The sequence below is a fragment of the Oryctolagus cuniculus genome, chromosome 16 (genome assembly GCF_964237555.1).
Source record: "Oryctolagus cuniculus chromosome 16, mOryCun1.1, whole genome shotgun sequence".
NCBI classification, from domain to species: Eukaryota; Metazoa; Chordata; class Mammalia; order Lagomorpha; family Leporidae; genus Oryctolagus; species Oryctolagus cuniculus.
Window position 1 is genome coordinate 44,201,474 of NC_091447.1, and position 24,949 is coordinate 44,226,422.

The 24,949-nt window shown below is 40.5% G+C and overlaps 1 long non-coding RNA gene across 2 annotated transcripts in view; it reads left to right on the forward strand.

Moving 5' to 3' along the window:
* The first annotated feature begins 211 nt into the window (after positions 1–211).
* LOC127492630 (uncharacterized) overlaps positions 212–24,949 on the forward strand; it is a 49,125-nt gene continuing 24,387 nt past the window's right edge. For both annotated transcript variants that reach the window (XR_007922259.2, XR_007922260.2), the window contains exons 1-2: positions 212–348; positions 20,404–20,498. This is a non-coding gene — a long non-coding RNA (uncharacterized lncRNA). The remainder of the gene's footprint in view (positions 349–20,403; positions 20,499–24,949) is intronic.

Below are 24,949 nucleotides of genomic sequence, written 5' to 3' on the forward strand. Positions count from 1 at the left end.
TTGATTAATAGAGAAAAAAATCATAAATCAACAAGAAGAGGAACTATAGATTTTTGTCTTAACTCAATGTATTAAATAATCACCTGAAATCTGCATAAGACCACCTCTGGTGTCTAGCACCTGACTACATAGCTATGCAGCTGAACTGGATAATTCACTAATTACTTTGGTGTGTACCCTTGTACGTGACTTGTAGAGTGGGTGGGTGTGGAAGAGACTGGTGCAATGAATCACAGCTGTTGAACTATTTAAGTTCGCTGGAAAAGCAGGGAACACACAAGCCCTGTGATTTCACCTGAGCATTTTCAGCTTCGACCAGAGCATGTCTTCACCAGGACACATTGCAAGGTACGACTCAGCTCTCTGCCAAGGGCTGCTGACCGGCAGCTGCTTCCCTTGGAGGACAAAAATCAATGTACTAGTGGGATGTATTATTCCTTTCATCACTGCTAATTTTAGTGAATTCAGTTAGAGTGAACATATTTTTCTGTGATGCTGTCTTGCACTCTGTGTGTGTGTGTGTGTGTATTATTTCACTTTGTAATTTCATAAACAGCCAAGAGACAGAAGAGGCCCTGGCCAATCAGTCCTCCAGTTCCTGGCAAGGAATTAAAAACTGAAGGAAATCAGCTTTAAAAGCTTTTTTGGCCCCTCTCATTATCGTTAAGCTAAACCTAACAAGGATATGGTCGGCGGGGGCGGGGGGTTACAGGAGGAAGGATACTTTTCAAGGAAACCTGCCTGAAACTATTTAGTAACATAGTGACTATGATTTTTATTTTTAAAAGCTTCTTAATACCTTTTTCCTAAAGTTGAACATAATCCTTAAATCCAGTGTAACTAGCCTCTATTTCCAGTTAGCTTCTCCATTGTTAGCCCTCCTAGATCTCAACCTTGCATTTCCCCACCACTAGAAACCACCTCACTTAAACTAAAACAAACCTCTCCCTCCCTCACATCATGAAACATAAAGGAAAGCAAAGACTCACAATCGTCAATGGTTCTAATCCTGAGTGAAGAGGGACAGTTTGTTTCAGGAGATCAGGGTCTGTCTTCCTCCCTACTATCTGGCTACTGCTGTCAGCTGAAATTCTCTCACTTCAGGGCTCAAGAATCATGAGTTCAAGGCTTCTGTAAAAGGAGGGCCAGGCTGGGTAACCACAACTGGTTAAATCAAGGCCCAAGAAAGCAATTCTGGGGAACACTCCAGGTTTCACGGAGGACTTGCTGATTTTTGTGTTCTTTTATTTCTATTCAAATCAAAGCTTTACTGGAAGGTGCTTATATGTGACTTCTTGAACTTCCAAGGGATTTTTGAAAAGTGTGCAATGAGAAATCCCAAACTCTCTGTGTCTGCAGCATCAGATCATTACACTTTCTGTGGCTCCGAGGACACGCAGAGAGCAGAACCTTCCACGGTAGTAGTATTTACTGGGTTATAGGTCAGTCTCCCCTGCTCAGCTGGAAACTTTAGCAAAGGCAGGTGTTGTGCCCTTTGCATCTTGTTACCCCCCACAGCCTTGTTTGGTGCCTGGCACACAGTCAATAAATATTTGTCAAATTAATCCATGGAGTTAAATTGCAAGTGCACTATTAGTGTTAATTGTTACGACTGGCAAGACTTTCTGCAGGTTACCACGATGGCCCTGGTAACCACAGTCTTTTCGAGGACCAACATTAAGCCCTTTCTCATCCTCCTTGCCAAGCCTGGAGCCTCAGAAGGCCTCGGTTTGATTTCCATATTTGGATCATGCTGAGTGCAGACCCCATTTCGATAATCCATTTCTTTCTGAGGCTGTTGGCATCTCTGGAGTCAGGAAGTAACATCTGCTTCAGTGAGCTGATTACCAACAAGAAAAAAAAGAGGTAAAGGCCAGCATTAGGTGGGGTCTGGCTTAGCTTCAAAGCAGGCATATGGCTTGTATCTTAATGAGAGAGTTTACATATTCAGGAAAGATACATTTGAAGGGAAAATTAACTGGTTCAAGACCAAGCGTATAAACATAGTGTGTCTGATCAGATAGCCCTGAGCTGATGGCACACTGTCTTAGACAAGTCTTCGTATCTAGACTCCCTCCCCGTTCCCACTGCCTGACTCTGCTGCCCTGGTTTTGCCTCAAGGATGGGTTACTTGAGTGGCTCCTCATGTGACCTACCTTTGCTGGATGCCTCCTTGCACTGAATTCTGCTCCACAAAATAGAATGTTAACCCCTCTTAAAACACCATGTTCATTTGGTACAACAATATGTACAATATGTACAAGTTTTCCTCTCTGTTCCTGGTGTTAAGTCTTCCCATGAAGATTTGTTTGTTTGTTTGTTTGTTTTTACAGACAGAGTGGACAGGGAGAGAGAAAGAGACAGAGAGAAAAGTCTTCCTTTGCCGTTGGTTCACCCTCCAACGGCTGCCGCGGCTGGCGCGCTGTAGCCGGTGCACCGCGCTGATCCAATGGCAGGAGCCAGGTGCTTCTCCTGGTCTCCCATGGGGTGCAGGGCCCAAGGACTTGGGCCATCCTCCACTGCACTCCCGGGCCACAGCAGAGAGCTGGCCTGGAAGAGGGGCAACCGGGACAGAATCCGATGCCCCAACCGGTACTAGGACCCGGTGTGCCGGCGCCGCAAGGTGGAGGATTAGCCTACTGAGCCGTGGCGCCAGCCGAAGATCTGTTCTTAATCCACATTTCCATGCTACCTCCCAAAGGTTCCAGTCCAGCTTTCCGTTGCGCACCCTGGCCCACTCCCTCATTTGGAGCCCGCTGGCTGCTTTCTCTATACTTGTCCTGTTTTCCTACAGATTCCTACGTATGTGATTTCACTTATCCAAATTCTACCCACAAGAGCATTGCAAGCTCACCTCTTCCTTAGTGCCCTCTGTCTTCATCAAGTCCTCAACAACACTTGCTTCTCTGAACAACTTCAGAGCTACAAGACACTCAGAAGGAACAAATGTGTATCAGTATTTTAAATATTCTTTGATTCAAACATTATTCGGTGGGATAAAAGCAGAAGGTTTTTTATACATCTTAGTGTCAGTTCACAGACAGGCCAATGTGCAGACCTCCTGTGATGCAGAGAACAGAGACCCAACCTAATGAGACAAGACAAGCATGGCAGGGTGGGAGGCTCCACCTACTGCATCCCCTTTGTCCCTCTCCATCATTGTCCCTTTTAATCATAACAGTACATCAGGAGTGTTTTGAGGAATGAGCAGCATCAGCCAGAGAAAGATTTTAGTCTTAAAGAGAACTCCACTCTGAAGCATGGGAAGACACAGATGAAAAGAATTTGCTAATTCAGATCTGAAAGGGTGACAGCTTGAAGTAGGACTGGCTAGGTTGAATACAGGGCATGGTGGTAGAGAGAAACTGAACTCCCCAGGAAGATTGAAAAACGGGGTCTAAGTTATAGCTAGGCAGGAGAAGAAGTTCTAGAATTCTAATATCCAGCACAGGTAATGTGAAGGTGCTGTATGTTGGATGTTTCCACCATAGATTAATGTTAATGTTTGAGGAGATAGATATACTTCTCCTCATTGGACATTTTTTGTATGCATGTACTTCAACATCACATGGTGCCATATAATATGTAAAATCTTTGTTAAAAATGTTTATGTATTTGAAAAAAAAAAAAAAGAATAAAGGAGAAATCTTGGGACCCTGTCAAAGATCTTTCCCTAAAGAGAAAGGAGATGGTGGTGATGATGGCAGAGGTGAACATAACAACAGGAGGAAATCTGGTTGATCAGGTTGTATGGCATAATAGAAGATCAGACTAGCAACCATGTACATTTTAATGTAAATTCCTAGAAGAAAATAATTTCTAAAGTACTAGACTTAAGCCTAAAGTCTAATTCCTGACACTTATTGCATGAACACTCTTGGCACTTATGATTTACAAGGTCCTGTTTTTTTCAGAGCATGTTTTTCAAATAGATTTCATGGTTACCCACAGCAAAAAAAATTTTTTACACAGGCTAGTATTTCGTTTTTAAAAAGGTTACTAAGGATAAATACAATGAATTTCGACTTTTTTTCTAATCTGGTCTTGTCTTTTTAATTGAAAAGAATGTTGGTCAAGACCTATTAAATTGACTTCATGACCTAGTAATGAGAAAACTATGTTGGAGCAATTAGGCATGGCTGACTTCCAAGACCAGAAGACAAGAGCTGAGAGACCCAACAAACCTAGCGCAAGGCATGTTCTGAGGGACTGCCAGGGATACTACTGGTCAGAGATGTTAAAGGTTTATTAGAAACCTTATCCTTTATTGTTTTGATTGAAGTTGCAGGAAAGCTCCTTGAGAAACCACACAAGGATGAAGAGCTTACTAGGGACATGGGAACAGCCTAGAATCTAGGAATCTACAACTCCACAGTGGTACTTGGTAGGATATTCAGGGTTTTCAAAAAGCTCAAGAAAATGTGTATGATGGAGAATCTCTGTATAAATTTCATTTTTCTACACTAAAATAAGCATCTTTTAATGCCATTTTCCATGAACTTTTTTTTTTTAAAGATTTATTCACTGCTTTGAAAAGCAGAGTTACAGAAAAGCAGAGGCAGAGAGAGAAGTCTTCCATCCACTGGTTCACTCCCCAAATGGCCACAACGGCCAGAGCTGGGCTTATCTGAAGACAGGAGCCAGGAGCTTCCTCTGGGTCTCCCACATGGGTGAAGGGGCCCAAGCACTTGGACCATCTTGTACTGCTTTCCCAGGCCATTGCAGAGAGCTGGGTTGAAAGTGGAACTTCCAGGACTTGAACTTGACACTCATATGGGTTGCTGGCATGGTAGACAGCGCTTTACCCACTATACCACAACGCAGCATCTTGTAGATGTTCACAGCAGACCAAAGCTGTCTGATGGCAGGACCATGTCTTCACAGCCCCTTCAGTACCCAACAGGTTGCCTTGGATAAAAGAAAAGTGCTTGATAAAATGTTTGATTAGAAATTCTGGAAAAATGAGTTTTAACTTTGAAAAGGTATTCCCCCTTTTGATAAAAATGTACTCACATTTCTGATCTTAAATCCCAAGATTTTGATCCTAGGCCAGCCTTTCTCCCACTTAAACCTCCACTGATGATTAGCTGCTCTAGAAGATGAAGAGGACACAAGCATTTGTTGAAAACCAATAAGCTCCAAACACACAGCATATTTTATCTCATTTAAGCTGTGTAGCAATTTTAGGAGACAGGAATTTTTCCCCAATTATAGATGAAGAGATGAGAGCTAAAAGGTTCCACCAAGGCCACAGAGCTGGGATGTGCCAGAGCCAGGATCTGAACACACATCTGATTGATTCTGAAGCCTGCCTTTTTTCTGTCTCTTTGGAATAGGTCTTGCAAGGAAGGCAGGCTCTTGAGACCTTGGGAGAGAGCCTATGAATCTGGATTCCAGTGTTAGCTCTCCCAAAACCCTCCTTGCCGGGTGAGCACATTGGTCAATCACGTTGAATCAGTTTTTCTGCTTCTAAATTGTAAATCATGGTAGGCTATTTTAGTGATTTATGCTTACCCAATATATTATGTCTGGTCACAGTAATAAATGTACTTAGAACTATCTAAAAACCTTATTTTTGAGATTCATGTTGGTAAAATGATCTTTAAGGGTTTAAGTTTAATAGCCATAATCATCTTTTCTCATTGAAAAAATTACTTTTGGAGCACAGATTTTTTTCCTCAGGGAGGCAATAATTATATTACAGAAAACAGACCATATTTTCTTAATAAGGTAACTGCTAAGTATCTGACATTTGCTAGACACCATGAGGAATCCAGAACTGAAGAAGACATGTGTGTCCTCTAAAGGACCAATAGGGCTGTGGTGTAGCCATTGAAACCACCACCTGCAGTGCTGGCATCCCATATGGGTGCCGGTTCATGACCCAGCTGCTCCATTTCTGATCCAGCTCTCTGCCATGGCCTAGAAAAGCAGTGGAGGATGGCCCAAGTCCCTGGGCCCCTGCACCCATGTAGGAGATCTGTAAGAAGCTCCTGGCTCCTGGCTTCGGATTGGCGCAGCTCCAGCCATTGCAGCCAATTGGGGAGTGAACCAGTGGATGGAAGACCCCCCACTCCTTTTCTCTTTGTGTAACTCTTTCAAGTAAATAAATAAATCTTAAAAAAAGAACCAATAGGAGATACAATAAAAGACAACAGTAATATGAGCTAGATGCAAAGAGCTATGACTCAAACTGTAACAGGGTAAGTGCTCAGATTGAGATCCGTGCACCTATTAAATAATAGGATGATAAATAGTTTGGGGAGCAAAGAAGTAGAGGACTTTGGGAAAGACAGAAAGGCTCAGGAAGGACCTCTGGGAGGAATATCATTTCAGTGGAATCTTTGAAGTGCGGGTATTAGTTAGACATAAAGAAGATAAGACAGTAAGTGCAGGCACTGGGTGGAGTGTAAATTAGAAAGATAAGCTCCTATTGACTGGATTGTAAGGAATACAAAAGGGGTCAATGAAAAGTAAAAAGCTCAGTAGAGGCCATCGTGGGGGACAAGTGATTTTGACTCTGTTCTCCAGGGCAGTGGGGCTTTATAACAAAGCTGTGGACAAATGGCAGGATGTTCTACCTGTTTGGTATGAACCTTGGCTCTGTGCTTCAAAGGATTGGAGGCAAAGGGAGGCTCTTTAGAGGCTGTCCAGGTAGGAGTTGTACTTTCTTGAGTTCAGATGGTGGCTGTGGGAACTTCCAGGCAAGCATGTATGGGTAATGTGTTGCTCAGAATGAACCGATGGCATTTGATACACCTGATGTCGGTCCAGTAGTGATCATGGCCCATTTGGTTTAACAGAGATTCTTCTCAGCCATGTAATTGACAAATTGGGGTTTAAAATCAAGGACAAATACAAAATCATTTCTGTGAATACAAGTCGGCTTCCATCAGTTGATTTTCACACATTGTTTATTGCACTGCTCGGTTTTCAGAGCTAGACAGTATCTTAGCAGCTTGCCCAGGAGGTTCACACCTCATCTACGCCTCACCTTGCATACAGGCTGTCCATCTTTATCTTGTTCACACATAGGGCTACCAAGGACCAGTGCCCTTCCATAAAGGCATCTATAGATACAGAATAGCTTGAAAATCATGACTAATCCAAACTTCAGTGGAAGAGCACTGCGATTTTTGGACTTCAGCTCAGATCACAAGTGAAATAGATAACAAATTTATTTTTCAATATCCTATCTAATTTATCTTTCAGTGTTATAACCCCAGCTATTTTGTTTTTATTTTGCTTTTCATTCTGGCACAATATTAACATCGGAGCTGGTTATAGATTTGTCAGTATTCAGATATGGAAAAATCAATCATTTACAAAGGCAATGCCAGAGTCCAGAAGGAGAATGCTCAGCTCTGCCCTAGGGAGGAAGCAGAGTCTTGCCCAGGACCTCTCAACCTGGCTTAATAATTTGTGTATAGCACCTTTCTATTCAAATAGCTCAAATGCCATTAGCAATTCACATTACAGAGTCAGAGTATTGTGCACTTTCTGTTTGTGACTGGACAACTTGTTTTAAATGAAATAGTACAGGTCACTAATCTTCATGACGGTGGGAGGCTGTTGTCATAATCGATGGTTTAGAAATTCAAAAGTGGGTCAGAAAGGTCAAAGTGAAAAGATAAAATGTATTGTCTTTATACTAAACTCATAATCCCTGAAGACATCTGAAAAATAATAAGATTAGGCAAATACTTAGGTTTACAAAGAGGAGTAATAGAGTGGTTCTTTGGTCAGATGTAGTTGTGCTGTTCTGGGACACATCTCACATTACACGGTCACTCCACTGTGTGCTTCTTCCCCTTCTCTGCGCTTTGTACCAGGGCTTCTGAAACTCCAGGATGCACAGAGATCAACAGGAGATCTTGCCCAAACGCAGACTCAGATTCATTCAGGTCTGGGATGGGCCTTGGGTTTGAGTGATGCTCCTGGTCCAGGGACTGCCCTTGGAGTGACAAGGTTGAACATCCTTCTACACTCTGACCCCGTGCAGTTTGACCACCATCACAGGGTCTCCTACATCCGTGCTACAGATAATTTTTCCTAAACAGTGCTCCCTGAAATTCTAGAGAAGAATGGGCATGGCTGAGGAGATAGGGTAGGGTATAGAAATGGACTCATACAGATTCGGCTAGGATCCTGTAACATTCTACTAGAGCAGTTCCATTTCTATGGCTTGATGCAGGCTATTGTTTGAAGAAGAACTAGCTTCAGCACTTTAAAAAGAAAAACATCTGGGAATGAGGGCTCCAGACTTTTCCAACTTCTCTTCATTAAGAGAAACCAATACTTGCCAAGACCTTAGAGAGTGCCAGGCTATGCAAAGATGTTTGAGAAGCAAATGGAGATGATAGGGTAGAATCCCAGAGCTGTCTCATTTTACCTAAAGCTTGGCTTATGCCAAACTTATGCACCTTGCTTCCTTCCTGCACTGAGTTTATGCTATGTCCTCGCCTCAGGGGTCTAATGCTCGGCCATCTCTTGTGAGAGCTAAATAATATTAGAAATTATTCAATTTTTGTTTATGGACTCTGCAAAGAAATGGGATAAAATCTATTAATGATAACATCTATCAATTACATATGTATATGTAATACATTCTATGTGTGTGCGTGTATATATGTACATGTATATAATGCAATGAAATATTGGAAACTAAAACAAAAATATATGCCATTTACAATAGCTATAGAACTTAAATACTTGGCTGTAAATGTAACAATCATAACTAACTATCCAACACCTGTAATATGTTTTAGTTGCTACATATTCAACTATGAAATTGAAAAATTAAAGAAGATCAAAATAAATGGGAAAGACATATTATGTTCATGGTTTGGAAAACTTGACATACTAAAAATGTCAATTCTCCCAAGGTGAGCTATAGTTTTAAGCAATACATATCAAACTCCAAGCAGAATTTTTTATAAATGCAGATAAGCTGATTCTAAAATGGAAGGAAAAAGAAATTGGGAGAACTGAAATAATTTTGAGAAAGAAGAGGGGAGCTCTGTGAGTCTAAGTGAAGTTTTTAGGTCTTTTCTTTAAAGTTACAGTAATCAAGTTGGTATGCGATTGATGAAGAGATAGAGACATGGTCAGCACGAAATACAGTCCAGAATAAGCTTACACAAATATGGTCATTTGACCTCTGACAAAAGGAAATTAGCAAAAGCGGTTCAATGGAGAAAGAGCAGTCTTTTCTTTCTTTCTTTCTTTCTTTTTTTTTTTTACAAAAAATATTTTTTTTGAGAGAGTGAGAGAAAGAGAGAGAAAACAAGGACCATCTGCTAATTCACTCCCAGACTGGGCTAGAAGCTGGGAGCCAGGAACTCAATCTGGACCTCGAACGTGGGTGGCAGGGACTCAATAACTCGACTGATAACTGCTACCCAGGGTCTTTATTATCAGAAAGTTGGAGTTGGAAGCCAGAGTTAGACGTTGAATGAGGCATCCTAATATGGGATGGAGGCATCTTAACTGCTAAGTTCATCCTAGAGTAGTCTTTTTAACAAATGGTTTTGGAATGAATAACTTTTGTGTGTAAAGACATGAACTTGACCTAAACTTTACAACTTATGTAAAGATGAACTCAAAATGGCATCTGGGTCTAAATGTGAAACATAAAACTACAAAACTTTAAGAAGAAAACACAAGAGGAAGATCTTTACAACCTGGGATTAGATGGTAAGTTGTTAGAAATGACACCAAAACACTATCCACAAAATAAAGTATGCAATAAATCAGTTTTCATCAAAAGTAAAATGTTTTCTCTGTCAAAAACAGACAAAATGAAAGCTGCAGACTAGGGGGAAATATTTCCAAGTCATACATCTGGCAAAGAACTTATATGCAATATACAATATAACAGATTTTCAAAGTTCAACAAAAGACAACACCACCACAAAACAATTTAAAAATGAGTAAAGGATTTGAGCAGACACTGCCCCAAAGGGTTTATAAGGACAACAAGCAAGCACTTGAAAAGATGTTCAATACTATTAACTCTTAGCAAATGAAAGTTAAAACCATGATTGAATATTGCTACACACTTATTAGGTTGACTAAAATAAGAATGCTGACAATACCAAGTGCTGACAAACATGCGAAGTAATAACTCATATAATGCAAAATAATAGTCACTCTGGAAAGTGGCTTAACACTTCTTATAGAGTTAACATGCTGGCTAGTGACCCAGCTCTCTTTGCTCCTGAGTGTCCACCCTAGAGAAATAAAAACTTACATTCACAGAACCTAGCATGAAAACTCACAGAAGCTTTGTTAGTGAAACCTCCTGAATATTCTGTTGAACAACAGTAAATGGTTAAATTGTGGTATATCCATTCAATGGAAACAACTTACTATAATAAAGGATAGAATATTGATATGTGCAACAAGTGGGATGAATCTTAAAGACGTAATGCTGAGGTAAGAGAAGCTGTCTTGAAAGGTTGCATACCCTATAATTTTATTTCTGTGAACAAAGCTATAGGAAAATGGAATAGATCAATAGTTGCTGGGACTTGGAGGTGGGAGGAATTTGTGACTACAAAGAGATAGCATGGAGAAATATTCCATGTGTTGTTTATGAGCTGCTTACATAAATCTATACATGTCCTAAAATTCATAAAAATGTACACTAACAGAAAAAAGTTCAAGGGGCCAGCGCTGTGGCGCAGTGGATTAATGCCCTGGCCTGAGGGCACCGGCATCCCATGTGGGCACTGGTTTGAGATCTGGCTGCTCCACTTCCAATCCAGCTCTCTGCTATGGCCTGGGAGGGCAGTGGAAAATGGCCCAAGTCCTTGGGCTCCTGCACCTACATGGGAGACCCTGAAGAGGCTCCTGGCTCCTGGCTTCGGATTGGCACAGCTCTGGCTGTTGCGGCCAACTGGGGAGTGGACCATTGGATGGAGGACCTCTCTCTGTCTCTCTGCCTCTTCTCTCTCTGTGTAACTCTGACTTTCAAATAAATAAATCAAAAAAAAAAAGAAAAATCCAAAACAAACAATAAAATAAACAGTTGTGGAAAATGGATTTTAAAAACTCTCCAGTTCTGGAAATATTTTTCAGAGATCAAATTCGTTCTGATCAAAATATTTTTCCAATAAGAAAGCATAGGAGAAAATGTAAGCTTTCTGTTTTGTAGATTTTTATTTTCTAATTTTACAAAAAAAATGAATGTAGAAAAGTGATTGTATACAAGACAAACCAGAGAAACCAGGAGCCCTAGGAATCCTAGACATCTTTCAACTTGTTTTAGTTGGATTGTGAGCACAGGGAGTGTTTTAATACCCACAGTTGCAGAAATAATGGGGCTGAGAAAGTTGAGTCTGTTAGTGACTGGTCTACCCAGACCAGCACAGAACACAATGTGCTACTTCCTAATGACTGGAAATTTTGTGTGTGAATAAAAGGTAAAGGAATTCTAATTTTTCAGTTACTTAAAACTCATAGTTATAGCCTCTTCTATTAGTCTTACACCTCAATATTAAGTCAATGTAGAAAAACAGCAATTACTACCACTTTAACGTGCGTAGTTTAATTAAAAGTAATGTATTTAAAGACTAAAGTTAGATTGTCAGTTCATCCACTCCTCTGGTACCCTGAGGATTAGCAATTTGGTACTCCTGCCTCCTAGAGTGAGTTGCAGGAATTGTAGGCATAACAAGTTGCTAGGTCTGGTGTTCCCAAACTAGTAGTCCATGGACTACAACCAAAGATTGTTATTTTTTAAAATATTTTTAAAGGACTGCACCCAAGCAGACTATTAACAGACAGTACACTTTCCAGAAAGCCTAAAATAGGCATCATATATCCCTTTATAGAAAAAAAAAAAGCTAATTAAAAATAAACAAGCAAATAAGAAATGGGCGGGAACTTCCTCAATCTGCAAAACACTGTAACAAACATCGTCCATTTTTTACCCTCTAGGATCTGGAGGGTGGTAGGGATGTTCATTCCCCCGCTCTGTTCAGCATTGCATCAGAAGACCCTATCAGTGAAGAAAGATGGAAGGAAAGAATTCATGTCCAGGCTGGAAGGAAGTAACACTCTGTCTGCAGATGACATTACTATCTAAGTAGAAAATCCTATGCAATGTACCAAAAAGCTGTTAGAATCCATGAGTGAGTCTGGTTACAAGACACAACACATAAACTCAATTATATATTTCTTAAAAGATAATTTATTTGAAAGTCAGAGTTACATAGAGAGAAAGCGAGGCAGAGAGAGAGAGGTCTTCCACTCACTGGTTCACTCCCCAGTTGGCTGCAATGGCCGGAGCTGCACTGATCTGAAGCCAGGAGCCAGGAGCTTCCTCCGGATCTCCCACACAGATGCAGGGGTCCAAGGACTTGGGCCATCTTCCACTGCTTTCCCAGGCCATAGTGGAGAGCTGGATTGGAAGTGGAGCAGCCGGGATTAGAACCAGTGTTCATATGGGATGCCGGCACTGCAGACAGCGGCTTTACCTGCTAGGCCACAGCGCTGCGCCCCTCCATTGTATTTTGGTACACTAACAACAAACAACTAGAAGTTGGCTTTTGAGATTTTAAATAGCATAAAAATATGAAATATTTAGGGATAAACCGCATTAAACATAAAATATGGAAGAAACAAGTTAAAGAAAGCATAAATGTGTGGAGAGATATACTGTGCTCATGGATTTTAAAAATAAATATTGTGAAAATATTAATTTTAACTAAATTTATGTCAAGATTCAATATAATACAAATTGAAATCCCAGCAGGCTCTTTTGGATAACTTTATAAAATTATATGAAAATTCAAAAGGCCTACAATACACAAAACCCCATTTAAAAAGGACAAAATTGAAGAATGTAACACTGCCTGATAGAAATTTTAAAAAAAAGAAGAAGTAATGACCCTCATTTTACTTTGCAGTGGTGAAGATAAATTCAATTTGTTGTAGCTCTGATCTTGCATTTTAGGACACACACGAACACAGCAAACATAAAGGTGGGTGATGTATCTAAATATCACAGAATTTGAGAAGACATCAAAGTAACTGGGAGTGTTTAGCTTCTTAAGCAGTTTTGATAACTGTATCAAAAATACAATGGCTATCTTAATAGGAGTAACATTTGACTTGGTCTGTGCAGCTTTAGAGGGGAGATCCTTAACATCAGTAAACAGGGGTGTGCATGGGTCAGTTTGAAAGGAAAGTTTCTTAAATGGCTCAGCTGCTTTGTGGGAACATCTGAGCAGATGCTGGCAGCCACCTGCCTTGCATGATCTGTTGAGATCGGATCAGCATTCTTCAGCGTGCAATCTGAGACCTGACTGCATCATGAACTCAGAGAAGTAAAGTAGATTCTTGGATCCTAACCTAAACGTGAATTTTAGTCTCTGGGAATGAGAACAGTGGATTTGCATTTTTACAACCTTTGCCAGGTGAGTCATGGATTAATGAAATTTAGAAATTGCTGGTTGACAAGTGTCTGGTAATAACAATAGATAGAATTAAAAAGGAGAGAAAGTTCCAACATGGGAAGCAGTCCACACAGCAGACTCAGAATCACAAACACCCCATACAGCACTCTGACCTCAGAATCAGCCCCTAAGGCATTTGGATCTGGCTGAAAATTCCATAAGAGCATTTCAGGCATGGAAAGCCTAGACATAGTGGCAAAAATTGTTCTGCATGAAAGATCTCTGTGAGTAAGACCCCAGTGGAAAGAAGAGGCCATCAAAGAAGGACGTACTTTTCTCTGAAGAGAAGAAAGAACTTCCACTTTACATGTGGCCCTGTCTAAATACTGATGGAGTTTGTGGATTCAAAAGGCTTCCATAGCCTTGGCAGCTCATGTCAAGAGCCTTGGGTAGTCACTGATGTCAAAAATAAGAGTGTTAATTGTTAACAACAGGAGTCACTGTGCACACTTCCAGTGTAGGACTTCTGTCCTTAATGAAGTGTACTATGAGAATTAACCATAAAACTAGTCTTCAAACTGTACTTTATACTTTGTGTGTCTGTGTGGCTGCAAACTGTTGAAATCTTTACTTAGTATAGGGTTGTTCTTCTGTCTATAAAGTCAATTAAAAACAAACCTTAATGAAGAATGGGATGGGAGAGGGAGTAGGAGGTGGGATGGGAGTGGGGGTGGGAGGGAGGGAATGGGGGGAAGAATCATTGTATTCCTAAAAGCTGTACATATGAAATTTGTATTCATTCAATAAAAGCCTTCTTAAAAAAATAAAGACATTGCTGGTTGAGATAACTGACAAGATTTTTTTGAATTCAGAAAATCTCTAATTTTTCCATTAGTTTCCTGAAAGTCTCTTATTGTTCACTTGTTGGGTAAATATAAGAGTCTTTCTATAATTCGCAACAAATTCTGTGGTCCAAACAATTCTATGACAAATGAGACTTTGGAGCACAAACTGGGAAATGTTTGACAGCGGGATGACTCAGTGTGTTGTCGTGTGTGATGGCTATCATGGTAGAGCAGCAAGCTCGCAGACTGATTGCCATCTCTGCTTTAATGCCAGGATTGCAGCAATTTGTGGACCAACTGTAGTCTAACACTCAAAAAGAAACACAGAAGTGACAGCTCCACCGCAGGGGACAGTACACTCACGACATAGATTATACTAGCCTGTTGATCTGAGTTATTCCCAAAGTCACAATTCTTGTCTAGAAAAATTTTCAGTGGAGATCCTACATATAACCTCCTGAATTGGGGACTATATCCACAGAAACAATAACATTTCAATTTTCAGTTTAAAAATTAATTGCCACCTGAAATCCAAATATAGTTTCATGGCATGAGGAAACATATCATTTAGTTACACTGTATATGCAATTACACAGCTCATAAACATCATTTAAACTACGTCCATCCTCACAGCATTCTGGGTATACAACAGCAACAGAAACGATAGGAACTCTCCCACAAAAAATAGGGGATGACTTCAGCAATCAACTCAATATACAATTTAATTAGCAAATGTATATGCATTTAGCACTGCGAGGGCTCTGGGTGAGCTGATTGTTTATACCATTGTGAAATTATAGATGATAAATTATCTCTGGTAATATTCCCTGTCTTGAAATTAATTTTTCTTGACATTAATATAGCCTCATCAGCTTTCTTAGCCTTAGTCTTAGAAATGGTCTAGGCATGGTCTTAGTCTATGCATGGTTTCCCTTTTCCATCCTTTAACTTACTTTCTTTTCTTTTAAAAAAAGATTTATTTATTTATTGAAAGTCAGAGCTACACAGAGAGAGAAGGAGAGAAAGAGAGAGAGACAGAGAGAGAGAGAGAGAGGTCTTCCATTTGATGGTTCACTCCCCAATTAGCCTCAACAGCCAGAGCTGGTTAACTCCTCAATTGGCCTCAATGGCCGGAGCTGCACCAATCCAAACCAGGAGCCAGGAGCTTCTTCCAGGCCACCCATGTGGGTGCAGGGGCCCAAGGACTTGGGCCATCCTCTACTGCTTTCCTAGGCCATAGCAGAGAGCTGGATCGGAAGTGGAGCAACCAGGTCTTGAACTGGTGTCCATATGGGATGCCAGCACTGCAGGCAGCAGCTTTACCCGCTACGTCACAGCGCCAGCCCTATCCTTTAACTTTCAACCTATGTTTTTACCATTGAAGCACTCCTCTGTAAACAGTTATTACTGTTGTTGCTTTCCTGGTCTGACAATCCGGAAATGTTTTGTCCATAAATTGGAGTGTTCAAGTCATTCCCATCTCATCAGATTATTGTTGTGGCTGGGTGTAAATCTACCATCTTCCTGTTTGTTTTTGGTTTGTACCTCTGTTCTTTTGCCTTTCCTTTTCTGGTGTGTGTGTGTGTGTGTGTGTGTGTATAATCAAATGATTTGGGGTATTCCATTCTGTTTTCACCTCTGTTGACATTTTATCTATACTCCTTTATAATCTATCCCAAGGAATCAACCCATATACATGGTTAACCTATCACAATATATGTTCAATTAATGTTGTACTGCTTCATGTACCTTTCATAACGGTATAATTGTGCTATTATTGTCCTATGTTTTACTGCTACGTACGTTATAACCCTCCACAAAAGATTTTCTGTTTTATCTATCAATCAACTTTTAAAGTTTTTTTTATAAAGGAAAAATAGTGTTTTATAATTACACACATACAGTCATGTACCATACAACAAATGATATTTCAGTCAATTTCAGACTGAATATATGAAGGTGGCCCCATAGATTCTAATGGGGCTGAAAAATTCCTATCACCTAGATAGTGTAGCTGAGAAATTCCTATTGCCTATTGATGTCATAGCCATTGTAACAGCAGTGCTCACACCTGTGTGTGGTGTGCAGGTGCAAACAAACCTACTACACTGCCAGTCTTATAAAAGTACAGCACATGCAATTATGTACAGTTAAATACTTGGTAGTGATAATAAATGACTATAATAAATGTTATAGGTTTATTCACTATTATTTACTATACTGTACTTTTAGCTATTATTTTAGAGCATACTCCTTCTATATATATATATATATATATATATATGTATGTATATAAAAGTTGACAGTCCAGTAGCCTCAGGCAGATCCTCCAGGAGGTGTCTAGAAGAGGCATTGTTTTCTGAGGAGATGGCAGCTCCCTGCATGTCCTTGGCCCTGAAAACTTTCCAGTGAGACAACATGTGGGAGGACAGTGATCATTATGAACTTGACCTTATGTAGCCTGGACTTGTGTGTGTGTGTGTGTGTGTGTGCGTGTGTCTTATTTATAACACAGAAGTTTGAAACATAAATTAAAATTTAAATAGGAAAAAAGCTTGCAGATTAAAAATATAAAAAAAATTGTATAACTGTACAATGTGTTTGTGCCTTAAGCTAACTATTGTTACAAGAGTCAACAAAAAGTTAAAAGGATTCTGAAAGTTTATAAAATGAAATGCTGCAGTAGAATCAGGTTCATTTCTTATTGGAGAAAGGGAATAGTTTTTATAGCCTTAGTGGTCTGAAAGCACGGAGTTTATGAAGTCTACGGCAGGTGTGGCAATGTCCCAGACCTGCACGGCACCCATCACTTACTCACCCAGGTTTACTTCCTGTCCTGCCAGTTCCTTTCATGGTGAAGGCCTGATGTAGATGAAACAAGTTTTTCCATCTTTATGTTGTGTTTTTATTGTAGCGTTTGTATGTGGACTGTCATGGCTGCTTGCAGTATCGTAGCAGGTGTTCCGTGCAGGTGTGTGTCGCTGTGCTCTGTGGCGGTCTCACCATGATGACCTGGTTCCCAGAACATTCCCCTGTCGTGGAGAGGCACCTCACCGCGTTTACCATTTCTAGTGCTCCTCCTTCTGTTCTGTAGATCTGAACTTTGGAGATTATTGCCCTTCTGAACAATTTTTAGCATTTTTTAGCTTTTCAAAATCGAAAATAGATTTAGGCATTTAGAATCTTTAGTCATTTTTTGTAGTCAGTTCTGCTGGTGTAAATATTCTCAACTTTTATCTGTCTGAAAATGTCATTTCACTTTAATTTTTAAAAACACTTTGCTAGATACACAGTTCCACGTAAGGTGTTCAAAGATGTCATGCCATTGTCTTCTGGCTTCTCTTCCTTTTCAAGTGGTAGTTATTCTAACCATGTCCCTTGTACTTACTACCTTTTTTCACTGGCTACGTTAAGATTCTTTTTTTCTTGATCTTTGATTTTCATTAGTTTGTTTATGATGGACCTAGATTGGGTTACTCTAATATTTATCTGCTTGACTTCACTCAACAACTTTGATCCATGGACTTCTGCGTTTATCTTTTAATCAATTTTGAAAATATTGAGCACTTATTTTTAAGTTATTTTTTAAAGATTTTATTTATTTATTTGAGAGGTAGAATTACAGACAGGGCTTCCCATGTTGGTGCAAGGACCCAACCACTTGGGCCATCTTCCAGTGCTTTCCCAGGCCATAGCAGAGAGCTGGATCAGAGGAGAGGGCAGCCAGGACTCGAACCAGCCGCAGGCAGAGGATTATCCTACTGTGCCACAGCACCGGCCCCAGCACTTATTTTTAAAAGTATTTTTCTGTTCTACTTCTATTCTTTCTCTCCTCTCCTCTTGAAATCAATTTACACCCCTATGACCTCCCTGGATACTGTCCCACATGTCATCGAGACTTTTCTTTTTTCTCTCTACCTTTCTTTTATCTGTGTTTCAGTCTGAATGATTTCTATTGGCTTGCCATCAAGTTCACTCATTCTTCAATGATTCTGTAATCATTAGTCTCATTTTTTTTTTTTTTTTTGACAGGCAGAGTGGACAGTGAGAGAGAGAGACAGAGAGAAAGGTCTTCCTTTGCCGTTGGTTCACCCTCCAATGGCCGCCGCGGCCGGCGCACTGCGCTGATCCAATGGCAGGAGCCAGGAACCAGGTGCTTTTCCTGGTCTCCCATGGGGTGCAGGGCCCAAGCACCTGGGCCATCCTCCACTGCACTCCCTGGCCACAGCAGAGGGCTGGCCTGGAAGAGGGGCAACCGGGACAGAATCCGGCGCCCCGACCGAGACTAGAACCCGGTGTGCCAGCGCCGCTAGGCGGAGGATTAGCCTAGTGAGCCGCGGCGCCGGCATCATTAGTCTCATTTAATGATTTTTAAAAGTATGAATAATGTATTTTTCAGTTTTAGGATTTTCTTTTTATTCTTTAGATCTCCTAAAGCATTATATATGTATAAAATTTATTTATGACTATCTTCCAATAGCCTCTTTTTTAAATTAAAAAAAATTTTTATTTTACAGACAGAGTGGACAGTGAGAGAGAGAGACAGAGAGAAAGGTCTTCCTTTGCCATTGGTTCACCCTCCAATGGCCGCCGCGGCTGGCACGCTGCGGCCGGCACACCGCGCTGATCCGATGGCAGGAGCCAGGTGCTTTTCCTGGTCTCCCATGGGGTGCAGAGCCCAAGCACCTGGGCCATCCTCCACTGCACTCCCTGGCCACAGCAGAGAGCTGGCCTGGAAGAGGGGCAACCAGGACAGAATCCGGCGCCCTGACCGGGACTAGAACGGCCCCAATAGCCTCTTTAACATAAATATCAGCATTATTAGTAGACAAGCATTAAGTCCTTGACTACTGAGTCCAACACCAAACTACTTTCCATCTATTTCTATTATTTCTATTGAATTTTCTTTTGACTATGCGTCACATTTACTTTTTTTTTTCAATTCGAGTAGTTTTTAATTGCATACTAGACATCCAAGTGATATATTGTAGAGACTCATGGTTTGTCATCTTACCCTGAAGAGTGTCAAATTTTGTTCGAGCAAGCAATCAAATTCCTAACAGATCACCATTAACCTCTGGTTATTTTCTTTTTCCTTTAGCTGTAGGGTAAACCCATTAGTCTGTTGTATGGATTTTATCCTTAAGGACTCTGACGTCTCAGTGAGGAGTTCACAGTTTTACCCCACTCTTCTAACTTGTCAAGACTCAAACCCCAAACTCCATTTCCCATGTGGTTCCAGCAGTGGAACTCTTTCCTCACTGTTTCAGCCTCCTACGCGCCACTTGCCTCTTGGGATCTTTGGAATCCTGCTCATGGATGTACTGCTCAGAAGCCAGTCAAACAATATTTTTGTCTCTGAAAGAAAAACACTGCATGACCTCACTTGTGTGTAGAATTCTTTTATTGAAAGAGCTCAAATATACAGAGATAGAGAATGAAATAGTGGTTAGCATGAGCCAGGTAGGAGCAGGAATGGTAATGGCAAGGGGTGGGGGGGAGTGTAGGTCAATGGACGCAAAATAGCAGATAAGTAAGAAAAATCAAATGGGAGACTCTATACACACTATAAAAAACTGTATTGTACTAAGGATTTTTGTTAAATAAGTAGATTTTAGCTGCTCTTGTCACACAAAAAACGGATATGAGTTGCTAGGTTAATCTGCTTTGCTGTAGTAATCATTTTATTATTTATATGTATTCTAAAGTGTCACATTGTAAACCTCAAATATATAAAATTAAAAAAGAAGTCAATTAAGGATTTGAAGGGAGTTCATATGCAGAATTTATCCCACCACCACCATGGCTTCCTCTGTTCAAGGTTTCTCTCTCCCATTTTTCAGCCTTTCTGTTCTCTGTTCCTTCAGGCCAACAAGACTGTGAGGTTTTGGCTTGCATCCCAGCATCCTGTGCAGCAGTGGGGCTGGGAATTTCCTCAGGGGCTCCGTTCTTCCATGGGTCAAATACTCTCCTGTTTCTGACTGCTTCTGATCACTTTCCAATGCCTTCAGACTGTTTTTATGTTTCATCCAGCATTTGCAACTTTCATCCACAGGAGTATTAGTCCAGTAAAAACTGCTCTGCTCTTGCAAGAATTTGGTATTTATAAGTGTTTATGTCACTTGTCCTGATTCCTTCACAGTTTCTTCTTGCAGGCACCATTTCCTACCCCTGGATCAGACATGATCACCTAATGGTGTGTGAAATTACTCCAGACTCCTTGAAACTTTCAAACCAATTATTTTGTGCTGTAAGTAGCTAATTCAATAATAGTTTATCACTTTAATAACTTTCTCTTTTTATATATATAACATATATAATATATTAACTATAATTATATATAAATATAATATATTAAATATATTGTATAAAGAAACATAGAAGTCTAAAACAAAGTTCCAACAAACACAGTGTCTATGGGCACAAAAGCTCTCTTTCAGTTTAAAATACTTCGAATTGCGAGTTAATATAGTAAGAGCAGAGTGTACTAAGCAGTTAGCCCAAGTCCCACATGACTCTCTGGGAGACAGGAAATGAACTGTGTTCCCAATGGGAGAAGGACAGCATGATGGGGGCAGATGTTTGGCACAGCAGTTATACTGCAGCTTGGGATGCCCACTTCCCATATCAGAGTGCCTGGCTTGAATACTGGTTGCTCCACTTCTGATCCAACTTCCTGCCAATGTGATCCTGGGAGGCAGCAGGTGATGGCTCAAGTACTTGGGTACCTACCACCCATGAGGGAGATCCTGATTGGGTTCCAGGTTCTTGGCTTCAGCCTGGTCTAGCCCTGGTTGTTGAAAGCATTTGTGGGAGTGATCTAGTGGATGGAATCCCTCTCTCTTTTTTTCTTCTCTCTTTGTCTCTCTGCCACTGCCTTTCAAAAAAAAATAAAAAGAAGTTTTAAATATTTTTAAGAAAAAATGAAAGACAGCATCATGGCAGTTTGCAATTTCTTTCTTCAGGCTGAGCCTGTGCCCAGTGGAAGTCATCCTGGCTCCAGCAACACTCTTCCCTCCCACCTCTTCCAAGACTGTAGAGCCAATGTAAGGCAGAGGGCAGGGCTGAGGTGGTGAACACCACTGCTATCCTTGGCCAGTCTATGACTGGACCATGTCATGAAACTGAAACTTAGGGTATCATCTGAACATAGCCACCATTCTGGGCTGGAAGCGGATAGGGCAGCCTGAGGCTATGGGAGAGGGAGTCCCAAGTTGTGATCCAAAGTCCATGTCAGTGTGGTCTTTGGAAGTTTAACCCTCTCCAAATCTTTTCTTCCCTTATCTGTAAAAAAGGGACAAATAAATACTTCACAAGATTCTTTGGGGGCTAGATCACAAGATGGATAGGAAAGCAGTTTAAAAATTATTAGGCATCAAAGATAATGAAGCATTTTGTTAGTAGTATCTTCCCATTCTAAAACCTTCTTTATTGGCTAGTAGGAGAAGAGTATAGCTGATTTTACTGGGGAAGTTATTTGAGGGTGTGGTGAGCCCATGGCATGGTTTGGACATGCTATGAGTGTATCTTGTCCCCATAAGTTTCAAATCCTAAAATCCTGGTCCCCAGTGTGATGGAGACCTCTTTGAGAGGTGGAGTGATAGTGATTATTTCATGCGAGTGCCACTCTCAGAAGGGATTCATGAGTGACTGCAGGGCCAGGTTAGTTCGCAAAAGAGCCAGTTATAAAGTGAGGCCAACCCCCCACCCCCCGTGCTTGCCCCCTTCTGCATGTGGCTGTTTCCCTTTCTGCTCCTGTGCCGTGTTGTCACAGAGCCAGGAGAGGCCTCCTCGGACACCAGTGTTGTGTTGTTTAGGTTTTCCAGCCACCAGAACCATGAGTCAACTAAGTCTGTCTCTCTTGTTTGTTTGTCTTTTTTCATAAGTACCCAACCTCAGGTATTTTTTATAGCAACAAACAATGGACTAAGAAAGCCCCCTTCTGGGGTAACTTTTCACAAGGTCATCAAAACTTTGATGAAGGTCACCTACTTATTTAGATGGTGCAGCTGACAGTTTCCACAATGGCTCATTTGCATGCTTCCTGTAATGACGGGCTCAGTTTTCCCAAGAGTTATGCATATTCTAATACGCCCAGCCCACTTTCTCAGTTTCACAGTCCGATCTGCTACTGACTCGAGGGAAAGTGTGATCATTTCTCTGGTTCTGAAGTTCCCCGGTCTTTTGCAGCATAGCCTCTCTCCTCATAGAACTGGTAGAGAAAATCCATGACAAATTCCCCAAAGACACACAACTCTTCCAGTGAGTAAGACTGACGGGGTCAGAGGGAGAACAAGAGTTCTGGAGGAATTTAACAGCTGATGGTGGCCTAAGTCCTGACCAGCTCTATGGTTGCTCTTTCAAAAATGTTATTAGAAATAAAATTTGTTGACCACCCTCCCCACCTACATTACTTTTTAGCTATAGATTTTGGGTTGAAAACTAAATTGGGGGGAAATTAAACTAATTGGAAGAAAATTAGCTTCCATATATTTTTTGCTATTATAATGACCAATTCACATTTCAACATAGTTGAGCCAACTGAATTGAGCCTTTTCTTTAAAGGTAAAATAATTCAGTAATTACTTGTCAGGCTTTATTCTTTCTTTTTTTTCTTATTTTTCATTTCTATAGGAAAAAAAATGCAATTTCAAGTTCTTTCTCCTAATCCTCAACAGGCTGTCCCCTATACTATTTCTCTAAAGAGATGGTCATAAGAGAATGACCTACTACCTCCCAGAATCAGGGGCCTTTGCCACATGTGCAGTCATTCCCAAGTGAAGGGATAGGGTACACGCCTCGTAGCGTGCTATGTTGGATAACACAACTTGGAGACACAACTGCTACCTATTTAAAAAATTTATGAGCAATCAAAGTGGTCAAAAGAAATTCATGTTTGTTTAAATATGTTTGGTGTGAAATGCTCTCTAAATTGAGAGACCTAAGTTCCAATTCAAAATCTTCCACTTACTACGTTTGTGACTTTGGGGCAAGTCCCAGAAAGACCTTTGTGGGTTGGTCTTCTTATTTGTAAAATGAGAGAACTGGTCTTAATTATTCTTTGTCATTGGTTCTAGATTATGTATCCTTTATGTGAAATCATGAACCCATAAGGAAAATCTGACTGCTCAGTGAAGTTGAAATTCAATTAAAATACTGTTGAGGTAACCAAGGAAATATTAGCTCCTGCTCTTTGCCATGTAGCCAAGACAAATGGAAGCTATTGTTTTGGGAAGGAGTCTTTTACATTTTGATTGCAGTTTTAAAAAATTAATATAAACTTTAATTTAAAAATGCAAAATAATTTACATAATAAAAGTGCAAATTTAGTAGTACTATCAATAAAAAAAAAGAAACCCTGAAGTGCTACCAATTATGGCAGTTATGACATAGTCAATAACATATTTTCACTTGGCCTGGAAAGAGACTAGGATGCATCTAGGATGGCCCTGTTTTGTCTTGTTTTAAAGATTTATTTATTTGAAAGGCAGAGTTACAGAGAGGCAGAAGTAGAGAGAGAGAGAGAGAGAGAGATAGGTCTTCCATCTGCTGTTTCATTCCCCAAATGGCCACAGCAGCCAGAGCTGAGCCAATCCAAAGTCAGGAGTCAGGAGCTTCTTCTGGATCTCCCACATGGGTTCAGGGGCCCAAGCACTTGGGCCATCTTCTACCACTTTCCCAGGCCATAGCAGAGAGCTGGACTGGAAGAGGAACAGCCAGGACTAGAGCCGGCACCCATATGGGATGCAGCACTGCAGGCAGCGGCTTCATCCGCTACACCACAGTGCCAGCCCTGTGTTTTCCCCTTACTTTAAAATGGGAATCTTCTGGTTGTTGTGGATCCTGGGAAACACTGGCGAAACCCTGAATAATTTACCACTGAAGATTTTCGGGAATATTTTCCTCCAGGCTTCGTCTGCACCTCTTCTCTTCTACCTGTATTTTAATTCTCCGATCAGATGTTTTTCCTCTGGAAAACTCCCCCATCTCCCCTTCTCCTTCTTGACAACCTTCATCCTTGCAGTTACAGTTAACACCTTGTCTTAATAATTGCAATTTTAAGGCCATGCTGCAGGTTTTTATGGGTAGTGTTCTGGGGTCATTCAGTTCTAAATATTTCGAAAGTTCTATTATTTCTCCCCTGATTCAGGAATACATGTAAGATTATTTTAGTTTCCAAACATATGGAGTTTTCCACTTTTTGTTGCTGTTGCTGTCTAATATTGCTGTCTTGTAAAAAGAAAATATGGTCTGTGTTATCAATCCTTTGGTATTTCGTTGCATTTCTTTGGTGGTCTCTGTGTGGGTATTTCCAGTGTGTACTTGAAAGGAATGTGAGTTCTCTATTTGTAGAACACAGCTCTCTCTAAAGGACTCCTTTGATCTGGCTTATTAATTATGTTGTTCATAATGCCTGTATCTTTATCAATATTTATTTATTGATCAGTTTATAAGAGGCATGCAAAATCGCTCTCATTAAGGTAGATTTGTCAAATGTATTCAGAAAGTTAGAAAACTGGACCCAGATTCAGCATTGCCATTGTTTCTCTGTAAATTGTTCTTAAATCATTAAATCACTATGTTCATTACAAATAATCATTTTTTTGCCTTAATATTTCTTCTTCTGCAATATCAGTCCTGTGCTGTCTTTTCCATCCCTTGCAACCTTTAGGTATTACCCTGTTTTAGAAATATCTCTTG